At 41.9% G+C, this 18912-nt stretch overlaps 1 pseudogene; it reads left to right on the plus strand.

Moving 5' to 3' along the window:
- The window catches only part of LOC103748726, a 23424-nt pseudogene extending 8743 nt beyond the window's left edge, over window positions 1–14681 (plus strand).
- Window positions 14682–18912: the final 4231 nt, after the last annotated feature.

Genomic DNA, 18912 nt, shown 5'->3' on the forward strand with positions numbered 1-18912 from the left:
CAATTATGGTGTTTCCAGGGACCACATACATAAGAAGCCTACTAAGTTTTTATTTGATCTGTATAAGCAGAAAAGCTCTAGGATGAATGACAGGAAGTCAGTATTGGATTGTAGTAATAGAGAATCTTGCTCAGTCAAACAATTTCCAGACTTGAGACAGTTTAGAGACCCAGAACCCCTTGGGTTCCTTTGAGGAGGGACCTTGTTACAGTACCAAAGAGTTATGCTTTTCACCTATCACCCATCCTTCCCCAGAGGGACCTGTGGCCTTTTACTAGAGTAACTGTACATTGGGGACAAGGAAATAATCAGACTAATAGAGAATCTTGCTCAGTCAAACAATTTCCAGACTTGAGACAGTTTAGAGACCCAGAACCCCTTGGGTTCCTTTGAGGAGGGACCTTGTTACAGTACCAAAGAGTTATGCTTTTCACCTATCACCCATCCTTCCCCAGAGGGACCTGTGGCCTTTTACTAGAGTAACTGTACATTGGGGACAAGGAAATAATCAGACTTTCTGCAGCCTATTGGATACTGGTTCTGAGTTGACACTGATTCCAGGAGACCCTAAAAAGCATTGTGACCCTCCAGTTAAAGTAGGGGCTTATGGAGGTCAGGTGATAAATGGAGTTTTGCCTGAAGTCCAACTGACAGTGTGTCCAGTGGGTCCCCAAATTCACCCTATGGTTATTTCCCCAGTACCAGAATGTATAATTGGGATAGATACAGTTAGGAATTGGCAGAATCCCCACATTGGTTCCCTGACGTGTGTAGTGAGGGCTATTATGATTGGAAAGGCCAAATGGAAACCACATCCACCACATCTCCTTTTAACTCTCCTATTTAGCTTGTGCAGAAGACAGATGGGTCATGGGGAATGATCATTGACTATCGAAAACTTAATCAAGTAGTGACTCCAATTGCAGTTGCTGTACCAGATGTGGTTTCCTTACTCGAGCAGATTAATACGTCTCCTGGTACCTGGTATGCAGCTACTGATTTGGCAAATGCTTTCTTCTCGATACCAGTTCATAAGGACCACCAGAAGCAATTTGCTTTTAGCTGGCAAGGCCAACAGTATACCTTTACTGTCCTGCCTCAAGGGTATAGTAACTCTCCAGCATTGTGCCATAACTTGGTTTGAAGGGATTTTGATTTCCTGACTGTTCCACAAAATATCACACTGGTCCACTATATTGATGATGTTATGCTGATTGGATCCAGTGAGCAGGAGGTAGCAGACAGTCTGGACTCAATGGTTAAGCATATGTGCATGAGAGGATGGGAAATAATGCCAACCAAAATTCAAGGGCCTTCTAAATTTCTAGGAGTTCAATGGTGTGCAGAGACATTCCTTCTAAGGTGAAGAATATGTTGTTGCATTTGGCCCCTCCCTCCACCAAGAAAGAAGCACAACACTTGGTGGGCCTGTTTGGATTCTGGAGGTAGAACATTCCTCATCTGGGTGTGCTACTATAACCCATATATCAAGTAACTGGGAAGGCAGCTACCTTTGAGTGGGGCCTGGAACAAGAAAGGGCCCTTCAACAGATCCAGGCTGCTGTCCAAGCTGCTCTGCCCCTTGGGCCTTATGATCCAGCAGACCCGATGCTGCTTGAGGTATCAGTGGCAGACAAAGATTCTGTTTGGAGTCTCTGGCAGACCCCCATAGGGGAATCACAGTGGCGGCCATTGTGATTTTGGAATAAGGCTTTGCCTTCATCTGCAGATAACTATTCTCCTTTTGAAAGACAGCTCTTAGCCTGCTATTGGGCCTTAGTGGAAACTGAATGCTTGACAATGGGCCACTAATTCACCATGAGACTGGAGCTGCCCATCATGAGCTGGGTGTCATCTGACCCCCCAAGCCATAAAGTAGGCGATGCACAGCAACAATCCATTATCAAATGCAAGTAGTATATACGTGATTGGTCTCGAGCAGGCCTGGAGGGCACAAGCAAGTTACATGAAGAAATTTCCCAAATGCCTATGTTTCCTACTCCTGTTGTGATGCCTCCTGTTCTCAAGCATCATGGGGTGTGCCTTATGATTGGTTGACTGAGGAAGAGAAGACTAGGGCTTGGTTTACAGATGGTTCTGCACGCTATGAAGTCACCACTCAGAAGTGGACAGCTGTGGTATTACAGCCAATTTCTAGAACAACCCTGAAGGAAACTGGGGAAGGAAAGTCTTCACAGTGGGCAGAACTTTGGGCAGTGCACATGGCTGTGCATTTTGCCTGGAAGGAGAAGTGGTCAGAAGTGCGATTATATACTGATTCATGGGCTGTAGGCAATGGTTTGGCTGGATGGTCAGAGACTTGGAAGGAGCATGATTGGAAAATTGGTGAGAAAGACATTTGGGGAAGAAGTATGTGGATAGATCTCTCCAAATGGGCAAAGGGTGTGAACACACTTGTGTTTCATGTAAATGCTCATCAAAAAGTGGCTTCAGCAGAAGATCAGTTCAATAATTAAATAGATCAGATGACCTGCTCTGTGGATTGTCAGCCTCTTTCTCTAGCTATCCCTGTCATTGCTCAAAGGGCCCATGAAGAAAGTGGCCATGGTGGCAGAGATTGAGGTTATGCATGTGCTCGACAGCATGAACTCCCACTCACAAAAGCTGACCTGGCTACAGCTGCTGCTGAGTGCCAGATCTGCCAACAGCAGAGATCAATGTTGAGCCCCCGATATGGCACTGTTCCCTGTGGTGACCAGCCTGCAACCTTGTGGCAGGTTGACTACATTGGACCACTTCCATCTTGGAGGGAGCAGCATTTTGTCCTTACAGGAATAGACATATATTATGGTTATGGATTTGCCTTTCCTGAACCTAATGTTTCTGCCAAAACTACTATCCAGAGACTTACAGAATGCCTTATTCACCATCATGGTATTCCACACAATATCGCTTCTGACCAGGGAACTCACTTCACTGCCAAGGAAGTGGGACAGTGGGCCCATGGTCATATAGTCCACTGGTCTTACCATGTTCCCCACCATCCTGAAGCAGCTGGCTTGATAGAACAATGGAATGGTCTCTTAAAGACACAGTTACAGTGCCAACTAGGTGACAGTAGCCCAGAGGACTGGGACAGGGTCCTCCAGAAGTCAGTGTATGCTTTGAATCAGCATACAATATATGGTACAGTTTCTCCAATAGCCAGGATTCATGGGTTCAGGAATCAAGGGTTGGAAGTGGAAATGATTCCACTCACTATCATCCCTGGTGACCCTCTATAAAAATTTTTGCACTCTACTGGCTTGGGTATTTTGGTTCCAGAGGAGAGAGTGCTTCTGCCAGAAGAGACAACAAACATTCCATTGAACTGGAAGCTAAGACTTCCCCCAGGACACTTTGGGCTTCTGATGCCCTTAAGTCAGCAGGCTAAGAAAGGAACAACAGTATTAGGAGGGGTGATTGACCCAGGCTACTAGGGGGAAATTGGACTTGTTCTCCACAATGGAGATAATGAAGATTATACCTGGAAGGCAGAAGATTCCTTAGGGTGACTTTTGGTGTTACCATGTCCTGTGATAAAGGTCAATGGGAAACTGCAACAACCCAATCCAGACAGGACAACAAATGGCCCAGACCCTTCAGGGATGAAAGTATGGGTCACTCCTCCAGAGAAAGAGCCAAGATCTGCAGAGGTGCTTGCTGATAATCCAGACAGGACAACAAACTCTGACCCTTCAGGGATGAAAGTATGGGTCACTCCTCCAGGGAAAGAGCCAAGACCTGTAGAGGTGCATGCTGATGGGGGAGGAAATACAGAATTGGTAGTAGAGAAAGGTAGTTACAAATATCAACTTAGACCACGTGACCAGTTGCAGGAACATGGATTGTAATTGACATAAGTATTCTTGTCCTATTTGGTTAAGAATAGGCTTGTGCATGGATACACATATATATGTTAAGCAGATACTTGAGTTATTCTTCTTTTGAATGTGTAATTGAGATAAGTGTTAAGCGGTTAAGTGTTGTGAACCTATATGATTATATTGGGTTATGAGATACTAAAGGACTAAGACCTCATCACCTACTCTAAGATACATAATGCATTGGTCATTGTATGATGGGATAGTTATAGCATGTTAGGTGAAATTATGACCTCAACATTGTTTTCATTTGAAAATTAAGCATGACATAGAGAGATGCTATTGGGTGTCAAGTTGACAAGGGGTGGACTTGTGATGGCTAATCCTGGGTGTCAACTTGACTGGATCTGGGGTTAACTGAAATGAGAGAGATCTTCTTGACTGGATCATCTGAAGCTGGAAGACACACCCTAAATGTGGGTGTTACCTTCTGATGACAGCCCATAAAAAAGGCCAAGGCAGAGGAGAACTCCTGGCTTCTTGCCACTTGCCTTCTCTCTCACTGGTGAGTTCATCTTGCTGCTGTAGACTGAAGACTAGCTGATCTTTTGGAATTCATCAGACCTTCAGTGCCAGTTTGGGACTACTGAGACACCCAGTCTCATGGACTGAGTGACTACAGATTCTCAGCCTCTCCATTGTGGTGCAGCCATTGTTGGACTACTCTGACTCTATCCTGTGAGCTAAGCTGATAAATCTCTATACATATATTCTAGGTGTTTTGTTTCTTTGGAGAACCCTGACTAATACAGAGCCCAAAGGAAGGAGGGGAGTACATTGAGGACATTGTTTAACTCAATTTAGCTTGGTCCTTAGTAAGATGAGGATATAAATCTTTAACATTTTTGCTCATTTGTGAAGGAGTTGATGGCTGCATGAGGGAGTCATATCATTTATTTGTTTGGTCAGGTTATCTGTTGATTTAAGGAAGCTAGTGGACCAGGCAGTCCAGTATGGGAATGTACATGAGTTACAAAGAAAGGATGTTCTCTTTGGTGAATTTTTGTCCTAGGAGACAAAAATAACATTCCAAAAGGTTCCCCTAGTTTATGTTGTAAGAAGGCTGTTTCTAACTTTGAGAGGCTTGAGTGGCATATTCATAATCTGTATAAATATTTAAAGGTTGAGGAAAAAGCAGGAAGCTTTGGAAAATAGCACAAAGTTCTGAATATTGGGCAGAAACAGGAACAGGCATTTCCCAATTATGAGAAATGTTTTGTTTTGTTTGGAGCTGGTGTAAAATAGCAGCATCCCTTCCTTTATTGGTTCCATCTGTGAATAATACAGCTGCTCCTGGAAGAGGAGAATGAGAGGTAATTGTGGGATAAATGAATTTACTAATTTGAAATAATTTTAAAAGATTCCATGGAGGGTAGTGAATACCAATGTCTCTGGAAATAATTTGCAAAAGCAAGTTGCCAAGAAGGAGAGATTGAAGAAACAAATTCAATTTCCTCCCAGGTAAAGGGCAAGATTATTTTGTCAGGGTCCTTCCCAAAGACATGGAGAGTTTGTAAATGAACTCTATGAATTAAAAGAATTATCACCATTGGGGATGGAGAGATGGTTCAGCAGTTAAGAGCACTGACTGCTCTTGCAGAGGGCCCAGGTTTGATTCCCAGCACCAACATGGCAGCAGGGGAATCTGAAGCCCTCTTCTGACCTCCCCAGCATTGCATGACATGGGTGCACTCACATACATTTGGGCAATACACTCTTACACATAAAATAAAAATAAATAAAATATTAAAAAAAGAATTATCATGGAGTAATAAGCCGTTATTTTTCTGTTGAGATTCTGAGAAAGATGAATAAATTCTAAAGAACAATCAGGTTCCTGAAATATAATAGCCAAAGGTTGATCTATATTGGTCATTATAAGTATTTGGATATCTTTATGAGGATTAATTCTATTTACTCTTATTTGATGAAGGGCTTTATTGATTATAGCCAAAGTTTGTTTAGGCTTACTATTTGAATGTCTGAGGGAGTTAGGGTCTGAGTCCCCTTCTAGGAGGTTGAAAACAGGGCTTAATTGCATTATAGTAAGATGAAGAGAGGGTCTACACCAATTTAGGTGTCCTGTAAATTGTTATAAGGAGCATGTTTTTGAATTTTTTTCTGAGGAGATATAGAGTCCATATTGTTCTAAGGTGGCCTTTAGTTTATTAAGCATAGTCTGTAATAGTTGAATAGAAGAGTGGCTGAGGAGGATGTCATCCATATAATGGATGACAAGAATGGAGGGAAATTCTTTTAATATAGGACTAATTACTTTATGAACATAAAATTGACATATAGTGGGATTATTTTTCATTCCCTGTGGTATTACCTTCCATTGATATATTTTGGTGGGAATTGCATGGTTATTTACAGGGACTGAAAAGGCAAAACATTCTCTATCATCAGGATGTAACAGAATTGAGAAAAAAACAATCTCATATCAATTATTATAATAGCATTTTGGGCAGTGATGGCTGTAGGAGAAGGAAGGCCCGGCTGTAGGGATTCCCATCTTTTTCACTGTAACACTTATTTTTCTTAAATCTTGTAAAACTCTCCATTTTCCATAGCGTTTTTTTTGTGTGATAAATAATGGAGTATTCCAAGGGCTATTAGATAGTTCTAAATGCCCTTTATCTAACTGCTCTTGTATAAAGCCATTGAAATTTATTATTAGGAGTAGGCCATTAATCCATCCAAACAGGGTCATCAGTTATTCATTGTAGTTTTACAGGCTCCAGTGGTAGAGCAATGGGCCTTAGGATTGGGGGCTATGTATGAAAGGATTGTTAGTAGCATAGGATAGTTTAGGGGTAAATTTAGAAGTCTGGGTTGGAGCTGAGGAGAGAGACACCTGTAATTGCCCCAGTACATCTCTCCCCAAAAGGCTAGTATTAATTCCCTTTTCCCTGGACTCCATCTGGGTCTTCCTATGGCAGGGGATGTAAAGATTGGAGTGAGGAAGTAGTCCCTCCTACTTCCAAGAGGGCCTCCACTTGGTGGGTCAGTGTAATGACCAATCTTTGTGTTTAATAATTGGTTGATTAATCTCCATATCTAGTAGGCCCCTTATTGAAATTCTTTGTTCTATTAAAATCATTGTGGGTTTGAGATTGGACATCACAGGCCAAGTCCATAGTGCTCAAAGAGGATTTATCTCCTTTGGGGCTGTATACGCTCTTGGTTGCCAGGCTAAGGGCTGCCCCACCTCCAGTTTAAAAGCTTTCCATCTTTACCTAAACAAGAATGGCAGTCTCTGGTGCAATGAGAACCCATCAACACTTAGGGCACTGTTTTGTGATCTAGCCCTCGAGTTCAGTGGTGGCGGGGTAGACATGGATTGGGAATTTGTTGAAGGGCAAAGTGGCCTAACTTTCCACATTTAAAACATGTCTCTTTCATCTGAGCAGAAAAAGCTTCTGCTAAAGCAGTGGCCATTATACTAGTGTGTGCAGAAGCTGTATCTATGTCCTGGGTAGCTGTGACCCATGAGGAGAGATCTTGGCTTTTCACGTTCGCAATTGTTGCCTTGCATTCCTGATTTGATCCATCATAAGCAAGTTGTGTTATTAAAATTTGAACAGCCTCTAAATGAGGAATCTTTGCCTCTATGGCTCCCCAAATCATGGCTAAGAAATCAGCCCATTGTTCATGAGGTTTTTGTTTTAGATCAGCTAAGCTGATGCGAGCCATTTCTCCAACCAGTGTATCTCTCCATGCTCAGAGCACACAACGTCATACTTGGTCAAAAATATTGGGCAAGCAGGACTCAGCATCAGCATAGTGGCCTTCTCCTTTTAGCATATCAGCAGTTAACTGGACATTAGCTTGGGCATTTTTTGCTGCCTGTTTGGCATATCCATCATAGTATTTGAATTTAAAAAGAAGCCATTACCCTGGGGACAAAGTGGCCTGGGTGAGGTGCTTAAAATCCCAAGCAGTGACCAGTTTGCAGCTAAGCTGGTCAAAAATAGTCATAGTCTCTTGTTTCCCATGCCTGCTTGATGATGTGAGAGCTTAGCTTCTGCTGCTCCTGCTCCAGCCACCTCCAGCCACCATGTCCCCCCACCATGACAGACTGTAATTCCCCTGGAACTGTAAGCTCAAACAAACTCTTTCTTTTAGAAGTTGTTTTGGCCAGTGTTTCTATCACAGCAACAGAAAAGTGACTTATACAGTAATTGGTACTGAGAGTGGAGTGTTGTCTGTGAAGAACCTGACCATGTGGGGTTTTGGAAAAATGTGGAAGACTTTGGAAGTTTGGGCTGGAAAAGAAGTTGATTGCTGTAAGCAGAGCTTAACGGGACAGTCCATATGGAAGAAAGTAGTGCCAAGAACACTGTAGTTCCAGAGGGAAATAAGTATTTAAGCAGAAATTGGGATATTTTGGCAAAGAGTCTGGCTAGAGTCTGCCCACAGCCAAAAAGCTTGCCTGAGGCTAAGTTGAAAAACAATGGATTAATTTCTCTGGTGGAAGAAATTTCAATACAGCGTAACATAGAAACGGTGGCATGGCTATTAATGGTGAATATTATGCAGATCTACAGTGAAAAACAGCAAATGGGGCAGAAAGACATACAGTTTGGATTGATAACAAGCACTAGGAAGATAAACGTTGGAGCCTTGGCATGTGCTAGAGAGGATCCCTTTGATGAGATTAAAGTGATTAAGGAGGGGTCTAGAGATTCCATGTAAACAATATAGAGAGAGATCCTCCAGGGCAAGACCACATGCAGTTAAGCCTACAAATTGTCAAAGGAAAATGCTGCAGGGACCACTGAAGAGCAAGGCTTCTAAAATGGATAAAGCAGGCTATGGTCCATCCCAAACTTGCAGTCAAACTTGGCAGTCATTCACCCAGTGCTGCCTTTAGAGGCATGAAAGATGCAAGAGTGAAGGGGTCATCAGTTCTTCCTCCAAGATTTCAGAGAGCTGCCGAGGGCAGGCAGCATGCAGCAGGGGCTCCTCTGCATAAAGAAGGCCCTGATAGGCCATTGTGTGAAGCTGTGGAAGGTGAAGCCTGGTTGGCAATGGAGAGCCCAAGAAGATGTTCATGATGTGAGAGCTGTGAGGTATCTGCCAAGAAGACCTGCATACAGGGAGTGGTACCAGCCTGAGAGATAGATGTGTGTTGCATGCAGCAAAGCTAGGGAGGCTGAGCCATAAGCCCTTTGGAAGTAAAGTCCCAGAAGTCAGATGTGGGGCTACTGGATTTGGTACTTGTCCTGCTGGTTTTCAATCTTGTTTTGGTCCAGTATTTCCTCACTAAGCCCTTATTCCTCCATTCTGGAATCGTAATGTATATCTAGTTCCACTGTATGTTGGGAGTATGTAATTTGTCTTTTGATTTTATAAGAGCTTACAATTAAGAAATTTCCCTGATTCTCAAGAGACTTTGGACTGTGGACTTTTGAATAGTATCAAGACTGGTTATGACTATGGGGACTTTTAAGGTTGTACTAAATGCATTTTGCATTTTATATGGTCATGAGCTTATGGGGGCCAGGAGGTGGAATGTGGTGGTTTGAATGAGAATGTCCCCCATAGGCTCCAAGTATTTGGACATTTTTGTCCCCAGTTGGTGGCACTGTTTTGGGAGGTCTTAGCAGGTGTGGCTATTCTGGAGGAAGCATGTTCTTAAGCCTTCCTGGATCTCCAGTTGCTCTCGTTTCCTGTGCCAGCTTGAAGATGTGAGAGCTTCTGCTGCTCCTGCTCCAGCCACCATGTCCCCTCACCATGACGGACTGTAATTTCCCTGGAACTGTAAGCTCAAATAAACTCTTCCTTCTAAAGACAAAAAAAAAAAAAAAAAAAAAAAAAAAGCCATAGTAGAAGGACCGTGCATCTTGTTTTCCATAACAGCTTCATGTACGCTCTTAAGTAAAAGGGAGCGTGTGTTCTAAGCAAAGGTTTATTGGCTGCAGTGGTGCCAGCTGGGATGGTCACAGGAAGAAATGGGGGGGCAGCAAATTAGAGTTCTTTCTGGGAGCAGCAGCTCCGGTGAGTAGATTTTGAAACATAGGCAAAAGGGAATCAGGGTTAGTTGCAGAAGGAAGACTATAAGAGATATAAACCACAGGAGGTGCCAAAGGTGGCAGAAGAAGAGAGGGAGTGCTAGGAGATTCTATAGGTGGAGATGCTGGAGGAGGGGAATCTGAGGCGGGAAGCAACTCCTCTTTAATAAGCTCAGAGGAGGGAAACCGACCAGTGGGCGCTGGGGTCCCTCTTCTAACTGATTACACAGACAGAGAGCGGATCAGAGAGGAAAATAGCAGATAGAAACATTTTTCCCTGCTTAAGGCAGCCCCGCACTTTATCGCCTGCCCTTTCCATGTTTCTAAGTCAATGCTGCCCTCTAGTGGGAACCAGGGATTACAATCTAAAGTAGTATCTAAAAAGGCCTTAACTTGAGCTTCTGTGTATTTAATTCCTCTAGACTTTAGCATGCATTTCACAATTGCTTGAAAATGAGATTGATCTGGTGAAGGTGAATTATCCACGATTACCCTGACTTACTGGCTAAGCCTTGGCAGGGATTCTACAGATCACAAAAGGATAGCAGCAGCCTCAGGGAAAGAAGGTAGTCTGTGGAGGAGGGAGGGAGAGAAGAGGGGACAGAAAGTAAGAGGGTCTTCCTCAGCCTTTCCCAGGAACTCAGTCTGGGTTTACACAGAACATCAATATGACCTCAAGACAAGAGGCCTTCCCCCTCCTATGTAGGCTCAGGCCTCTAAGACCTCAAGGGTCTCTGATCTTGATGGGGGGGTGTTGGTTAGTTAATAGGCTGAGAGGGGTCTGTGGTCCCATAGGATAGAGCCCCGAGATTGGGAGAGGAAGAGTGAAGGCAATGGAGTGCGTCAGACAGGCAGGTCTACCTGTCATTTGGGCTTGGACAAGGTCAGCCAAGGTGCAGATGATCAATGGTGGCTAGGCAAGAGCTGTCCAGTGGCCTGTTTTGGGGTCCAAGAAAAGGAGAAAAAAGGATAGAAGTCTATAGTCAGAAAAAGAGAATCCCTGTTCAATTACCAGTTGTAGGGACCTTCTTGGTGTGACCTGAGATTGGAGGCACAGCGATAAGACTGGGGACCTTTGTCTCTCACAATAAGCCCAGTTTATTAAAAGTTTAACAAGTATTTATACTGAAAAGGAGCTAGCAGTTATGTATGACTTCAAAGTTGCTTACAAAGCATCAGAATGAAATTAGACAAAAAACAGAAACAGTAACTTTTAACTGGTGCAGGCTAAGGCAATTACAAAGCAGAGTGTTTATACCTTACTGAGGGTTATCGTCTGGTGATGTATTGATCAAGCTGTTTACTTTCTCAGGACAAGGAAGTTCAGATGTCATTCTTAGAATGAGGAACACAGTCAGCCTTTTTGATCTGGCCAATTTCCTCTACTAATCATGTGGCTGTTCCACATGTCAGGGTCTTGAGACTTCTGTGTTCAAGGTCTCACCCATAATCAGAGATTATGGTTTGATCTCCAGGTCTCAGGTTCTACTTGTTCAAAGGCAGGTCATCCTAATCTCCAACACTCTACCTTTCTTAATTTACCATGTAATTAACAGAATCAATAATAATGATCCCTGAAAGAATAAAACCCTGTACTTGAACCTCATTCTTTTTCTCATTTTTCTAAACTCTGGAAGGTATTATTACTTCGAGGAAACTGCTTTTGACAATGAAAGTAATGAAAATTGTAAATCGATCAGGGAAATTAGGACATAGTGTTGCATGTGTAGATGGCTCCTCCCATCTGAAGCTGCATGTAGCTCAAACTGAACATGGGAATCTTACATTCCCTTTCTTCCTCTTCTCAGCCTCCATCAAGGTTCTTGACACAGAGCAGATTCTCAGAGATGTGTTCAGCTCTGTATGTATTTTGTGGCAGCAACATCTATGGTTGTGGGCACCCTCAATGAGCAGGTTTTACTTGTTCTCTAGTTCACAGGTAGTGCCAAAGAGAGAAATAGATGTATGCAAAGAGTGATACATGATAAAGTAGGCAATGATATCTATAGTTGGGTATTATACCATTAATATGTGGAAAGTGATATTATTTATAGCTTCCAAGAAAACTAAAAGAGTGAAAATGATTGGCAATATTAGTAGAAGGAAGCAAATATTAGAAATTTCAAATTTATATAATATTCACAGTCCATAAAACATTCAGAGTTATGTGAACATGAAGAAAATTGGGGTGCTTGCTTTTGTGTCTATATAGAAACAGAAGAAAAATCATTAAACATGTCTGTGATTCAGTATACAGTGAATGATGCAAGAAAGGAGATTTTTTAAAGAAAGGATGAGCTGTTACAAGACATAAATGGAATGATTTTGCATAAAAGCAGAAGAAAGGGCAATTTGAGGGGAGAAAGGGAGCTAGCAAAAAGGACTGGATGAGGGAGGACAGTGTGAGAGGCTGATAAGAACAAACCATTGGGCTATATCTGTGTGAAATGCCAAAATGAAAGCTATTGCATTCCAGTCTAAGAAACAAATATAAACTATAAAAATCAAAATGAATTGGGCATGGTGCCAACTTTAATCTCAGCACTTGGTGGCAGAGACAGGTGGATATCTCAGAGGTCAAGGCCGGAATAGTCTACATAACAAGTTCTAGGGCAGCCAAGCCTGCATAATGATACACTATGCCAAAAAATTAGTTTTTTCAGAAAATGTAACCTAAAATGTATTTACATTTGATCATATACTTAGAAGATCTACTAGAAATAGACCCATTGTTGCAAAGATTAATCTTCAAATTTATTTAATGCTTTCATTCAGTTTCACTCAATTGTGATACATACCTAGGTGGAAATGAAAACTGAAGGAATTACTCCCCATTTCAAATATTATGTGTCATATCTGTTCTCTTGGAATTTGGCAAATTATTTTGGTCATTCTGTATCTTCAATGCACACTTAATCCTTGAGTATGTTACCTATCCTGTGCATGATGAGGTAGAATTTAGTGACGCTGGTAAATGATGGGTACTTCTAGAAATATATGTTGAAATAGAAAGCCCAAAGTGAACATATGAAGACAGTGCTGTGTGGTGTTATGTCCTTAGGCCTCAAACATCATGACTATTTTACCTTATAAACATGGTCGAAGAAGGGTTATTTGTGTGTTTCTAACGTGCTGTGAATCTAAAACCTTGAGGAATTATTTTGAGGCAAACAGACTTTCCGTGACAATCAAGTAACTATGTGATCCTGATGTGCAGATTCTATAGAACTATGAGTAATAATTAAGGCTACGGTGAGCCATCCAGTTTATAATTCATTCCACCCACTCATGTATTTTAATTTTGACTAAGGTATACATTAAAATTCTGAATGCAATTGCATGGAATCTTTATACAAATTTGATGTAGGTCTATATTTGTTACAATAGTAGGTTATTTTATCCAGGACATACCTTTTTCATTGTTTATTTTAATTGATGTTTGTAGATAAGTTGGAAAGGGTGAAGACAACATTGTGCCCTTCTAACCTTCAAATATTACTCTGAGACTGTTTCCATGAAAGAGTAACTCTTAAATTTCATTGTAATCACTAAGCTATCACTAATTCACAGTAACTACTCTACTTAGTATAAGGTATTTCATGAATGTAAAAAGGCAACTGATATTTATCTATGCTTGTAAGGTAATAAAAATATGAATTTTTAAGGAAAAAAATTCATTGATTTCACCCACTAAGGTATTAGACATTACAAGTTGGGGGTCTCTATTATACAGTGAATGATCTTCATTTCCATTCACAGCAACAGAGAGGCAGCTTTTGGTAAGCATGCCTTGCACATATCTGAGCAGTGCTGATAATGATAGAAATGCTACAGCTGTGTGATGATGCTTTCCTTTCTGTATCAGACATGGACCAGTGTGTAAAATGTCCAGATGACCAGTATGCCAGTGCAGAGCGAAACCACTGCATCCATAAAATGGTGGTGTATCTGGATTATGAAGACCCTCTGGGGAATGTCTCTGGCCTGTATGGCTTTGTTCTTAACTGCACTCACAGTTGTTTTTCTTGGAGTTTTTGTGAAACACCAAGACACTCCCATTGTGAAAGCCAGTAGCCAGACTCTCAGTTACATCCTGCTCCCCTCCCTCACCTTCTGTTTTCTCCGCTCCTTGCCCTTCATTGACCATCCAAACACTGCACCCGGTGCAGCAGACCACATTTGGACTTGCATTCACAGTGGCTGTTTCTACTGTCTTGGCCAAAACTATTACTGTAGTTCTGGCCTTTGAGGTCACTGCTCCAGGAAGAAGGCTGAGGGGCTTGCTGGTGCAGGGGCACCTAGCTACATCATTCCCATCTGCACCCTGATCCAGCTTACTCTCTGTGGAGTCTGGATGGGAACTTCTCCTCCCTTTATTGTCATTGATCCACAATCTGAGCATGAACACATCACCTTTGTGTGTAACAAAGTTTTGGTCACTGTCTTCTACTGTGCCCTGGGATACCTGGACTCCCTGGCCATGAGAACTTTTCCTGTGGATTTCATGGCCAGAAACCTGCCTGACACATTCAGTGAAGCCAAGTTCCTGACCTTCATTCAGCATGCTGGTGTTCTGCAGTGTCTGGGTCACCTTCCTGCTGTCTACCACAGCGCCAAGGGGAAGGTCATGGTGGCTGTGGCAGTCTTCTCCATCCTGGCCTCTAGTGTAGGCCTCCATTGCATCTTTGAACCCAAATATTTCATTATTTTCTTAAGACCAGATAGAAATTCTCTTCAAAATTTCAGGGTGAAGACACATAGCACCAGTTTCATTTCTTAAGTTTTAATTGATGCCTATACAAAAGTGGAAGGCCTGGAGACAGCAGTGTGCCATTCTAATGCCAGATACTCTACCGTGATGTGGCATTTCCATTTACAAGTGATTCTTATCTTTCTTTGTAATTACCTTTGAACAACTACAGTCTCAGGTAACATCTTTCAAGCTTCGACGTTTTGTCATTTTAGGGGTCCTGACCTTAAGTCTAAAATTTATCTGTGTGTACTTTTTAATGTATTTATAGAATTCCCTTTTACAGTCTTAGTATGCTTTTTTTTTTTTTTTTTTTTTTTTTTTTTTTTTTTGGTCTTTTTGAGACAGGGTCTCCCCGTAGCCCCAGCTGGCCTGGAGCTCACTATGTAGACCAGGCTGGCCTTAAACTCACAGAGATCCGCCTACCTCTGCATCCCGAGTGCTGGGATTAGATGAATGTGCCACCACGCCAGGCTTCTTCTTTTATATTCCACATGCATTTATATAACATCTAATTTGTTTTCTAGATCTCCATAAATATTCATTTATTTTAAATGTCTTGGTAGATAGTGGACTATAAGTTGCCTCCCCATGACCTGTTCAAGTTGTACAGTCAATAAGAAAAGCTTGTATTCCAAGCCAAGAAATCAAGGAAGAGCTTCAGAGACACAAAACGGAGCAATGGGATACCTGAACATTTAGGAGATTAAAAAATGATGGTGACTTGGAAAAACAAACAAACAATAATTGAACAACAACAACAACAAAAGCAAGAAAATAATCAGCTACAAAGCTTCCTGCTGGGGGTTAGAGGACCCAGAAGGCCCCTGCTAAGGTATACCAGTCGATCTTGTTGAAAAGTGGCTCTCCTACCCACAGTATAAACCCATCACCTCCAAAAGTTTAAAAAGAAGTTGCAGATTTTGTGGAGAGTAATTTTTCTTGCTATAGGTCATCAATGAAAAAGAATACAATTTTGTCACTTTCAGCCTCAGATGGCAGGGGCCAGGCACAGCATGGAGCTGGGGAAAATGGACAGGACCAGACCTTAACCAAGGAACTACTGGAAACCAATGACTGCTGGGTGAAGGAGAGCAGATCTTTATGGGAGTGACTCTAGATAGACTGACTAGACTCCAGTGGACGAACTTGCACTGAGGGACACCTGGATAGAAATGCTTGATAGAAATGTTAAGGACTTAACATATATGACAGAATACTTGAAATGTGGTGGAGGAGGCTATGGGGGGATGGGTAAGAGGGTCTAAATTTGATTAAAATGTATTCTATGAAATGCATAAAACTCAATAAAAATATTAAAAATGAAACAAAAACCATCTTGAGAAACTTCTATATAAAATTGAGCTGTAAGTGAGCTTTGAGAATAAAAACCACAAGACAGGGAGCCTGAATTGTTGCCCTCCGTTTCAGACAACAGATCTAATCAACTGAGAATCCCAGAGTTTGATAGCCTTCAACCTAGGGTCAGTTGGTGGATCAACCTGTGAAGCCTCCTATGTGATCTTCACTACTGTAGAGCTTCAGAACTCTGAGGATTCATGATTTTCCTTGATGTGCACAGCTGCATCTTTCTGGATGAGTGATTGATGTATAGGAGATCTTCAGATTATTAAAGACACACCCACCACCTGTACAGATCTAGTCTTCTCCCTGATTCCAACATCCCGTATTTAAAGACACAACCAGTAGAAAAAAATAGCTACTCTAAGCGCATGAGCTGGGTCCTTGGGAGAGAATGAGAGAACTTGATCACACAACAGCCTGCAAAGTGAAGAGGTCCACAGTAAATGAAGAAGGGAAGACTCAAAGTGATTCTTTATATTCACATTTCTAGAGGCCTCAGCTATTTGTCAAATACATGTGCAACAAAAACAAACAGCTGGAAGGACGAGTTCATTCACTGGGTCTGCTCGACCTGTCTAGCATGAATCCTTTAAAGAGGATCAACATTCCCTAACCCACTAGTGACCAGCTACCAATAGTTGGTTAGTTAATGTTATGGCCTCTTGCCCATTTCTACATTTCTATTTTGGTTTCTGACTGATTAGGTTGTGCATGGGTCTTGTGCATGCTATCACCATTGCCGTAAGTTCATAAGAGGAAGTTACCAGGAGCCTGTAAGACTCTGTTTCCTTAGAGTCACAAACCATGCTTGGCTCTTATAATGTGTCCATCCCCTCTTCCTTAATGCTTCCTGAGAACTGAGTGGGTAAGAATTAATATAGCAGTCCTATCCAGGGACATGCATTCTGCAGACTCTTATTCTCTACACTTTGACCAGCTGTGCCTTCTGTGTTCATTTTTGCTCTGTTGCATGGGGAAGCTTCCCTGATAAGAGTTGAGCAATGCGTTAGTATTCTCTCTACCCCGTGTTCCACCATGTTTTGTGAGCCTTAGATGTAGAGGTTGTGTAGAGGCTCAATTGTAGATGTGTCACTTTGCCCTGGGCATGTCATAGACATTTATTCTCTGTATGTGGCCAGTTGTAGAACTCTGTAATAGCTTCCACCTGTTGCAAAAGAAGCTTCTTTGATGAGTGGTGACTGGCATGCTTGTCTGTAAATACAAGAATCCTTATTTAATGTATAGAAAGAAATTATGTTTCCCTAGGAATATGACAGACTTGGAATTTTCTTTGGATTTATGACCCCTCAAATCATGTGTATTTGGCTAGGTTTACAGTGCCACATATGATTTCCAGCCCACCGAATGGTTTTTTAAATCCGATTAGAAAACTGTGGATCACCCTTGAGATAAAAATGCAACTACTACACAGATACTGTTTGTTGCTCCTGTTATTATTGTGGTTATTAGGCTTCAAATTTGGGATTGGACCACTAGCAGATTTTCTCCCTTATCAGCTTGCATAGTATCATCTAAAACTATGAGATCTAGTCTTCAGGGAGGAGGCGTCCAAGTTAGTTCCAGCACCATTACTTCAAATCCTGGGTCTGAAGTATGCCCTGTGTATCAATATCAGTATCAGTTCAATTTCTGTGAGGTAATCAAGGACTGTGGCAATAGCCTGCATCATTTTGGGAGCCTCTTGGAATACCTTGGCCAACAACTTGAAGAGAGATTTCTCCTGTCCGGCACTGCATTTCTTGTTACATACCCTTCAGCTACATACATGCACTCACGTGTAGATATTGTATGTGTACTTTTCAGTATGCGTTTGCATTAATACATTCCCTCTGGTTTTTCACACCACTTATGCATTATTTATCTCTCATCTCTCTCTCCTTGTCTGATATTCCCTCCTCCCTCACCAGTTAAAGTACTCTCATGTTTCCCATTTTCCCCGTGATAATACCTGTCTCCTATCGTACCCCTCTCTTGAGTTCCTTCTTCCCCTTTACCCTCATGGATCTTTGTATGTTTGCTCTTCCTTCCTTCCCTTTAAGTCCCCTATATTCCTCACTTTCCCTTTGGAAATATGTAGCTCCTGCCATCCCCCTCTCTTGGACTCTTTCTTTCCCTTTACTCCCCTTGTTCCATTTTCCTGGCTATAGCAGTTCCATCAGGTTCTACAGAGGAAAAGACAAGGAATCGCAGGGAAGTTGCATCCCAGAAATGCTGTAAGTGACCCATGAAAAAGGCATAAAGCTAGAGTTGAATGGAGATCAGCTTGGGTACATATCTCAAAGACTGGTTGGAAGACTGCACATGACATTAGTTGAGGAGGCGGATAATACAGCCAAAGGCCACCAGGGACAAACTGTACAGAAGACCTCAGATCTTCCTCATTAGGAGCAGTGGATGAATGAACCAGGCTCTCAGATGTCCTGAGCAGATATTTAACTTCTGAAGTTTAAAGTTAGCACTAAGCCACTTTTCCTGTCTCATATTTATGTTTTAATTTAGTTCATTTTCTCTATTGATTTCATTATTCTTCCAAGTTCAAAGATGCACGTATATGGAACTTTAACTAGGAATTTCAACTTAGGATTTTGTCAGTGGTGTCTGTTAGAAAATGTTAGATCGGGGTTGACCAGGGCAATGTGAAAATGAAAAATGAAACTGACCTCATAAGCATATTGTTCTTTACTAAGAACAATGAAGGACCACAGTATCTTAGGAGAAAAGACCAGATATTTTTCTGCAGTCCTGTTTTTCATGGTTTGAGGGGTTGAGATAGTAAGTCATGCTGTTACAGTGTGAAGGTTGGCATATGAGTCCTGGCATATGTTTTCCCAGACAGCGCAGTCACTACATTGAGGTCTTGGGGTTTCACAGAGTT

Source organism: Nannospalax galili, unplaced genomic scaffold (genome assembly GCF_000622305.1).
Source record: "Nannospalax galili isolate Female #2095 unplaced genomic scaffold, S.galili_v1.0 scaffold664, whole genome shotgun sequence".
Taxonomy (NCBI): Eukaryota; Metazoa; Chordata; class Mammalia; order Rodentia; family Spalacidae; genus Nannospalax; species Nannospalax galili.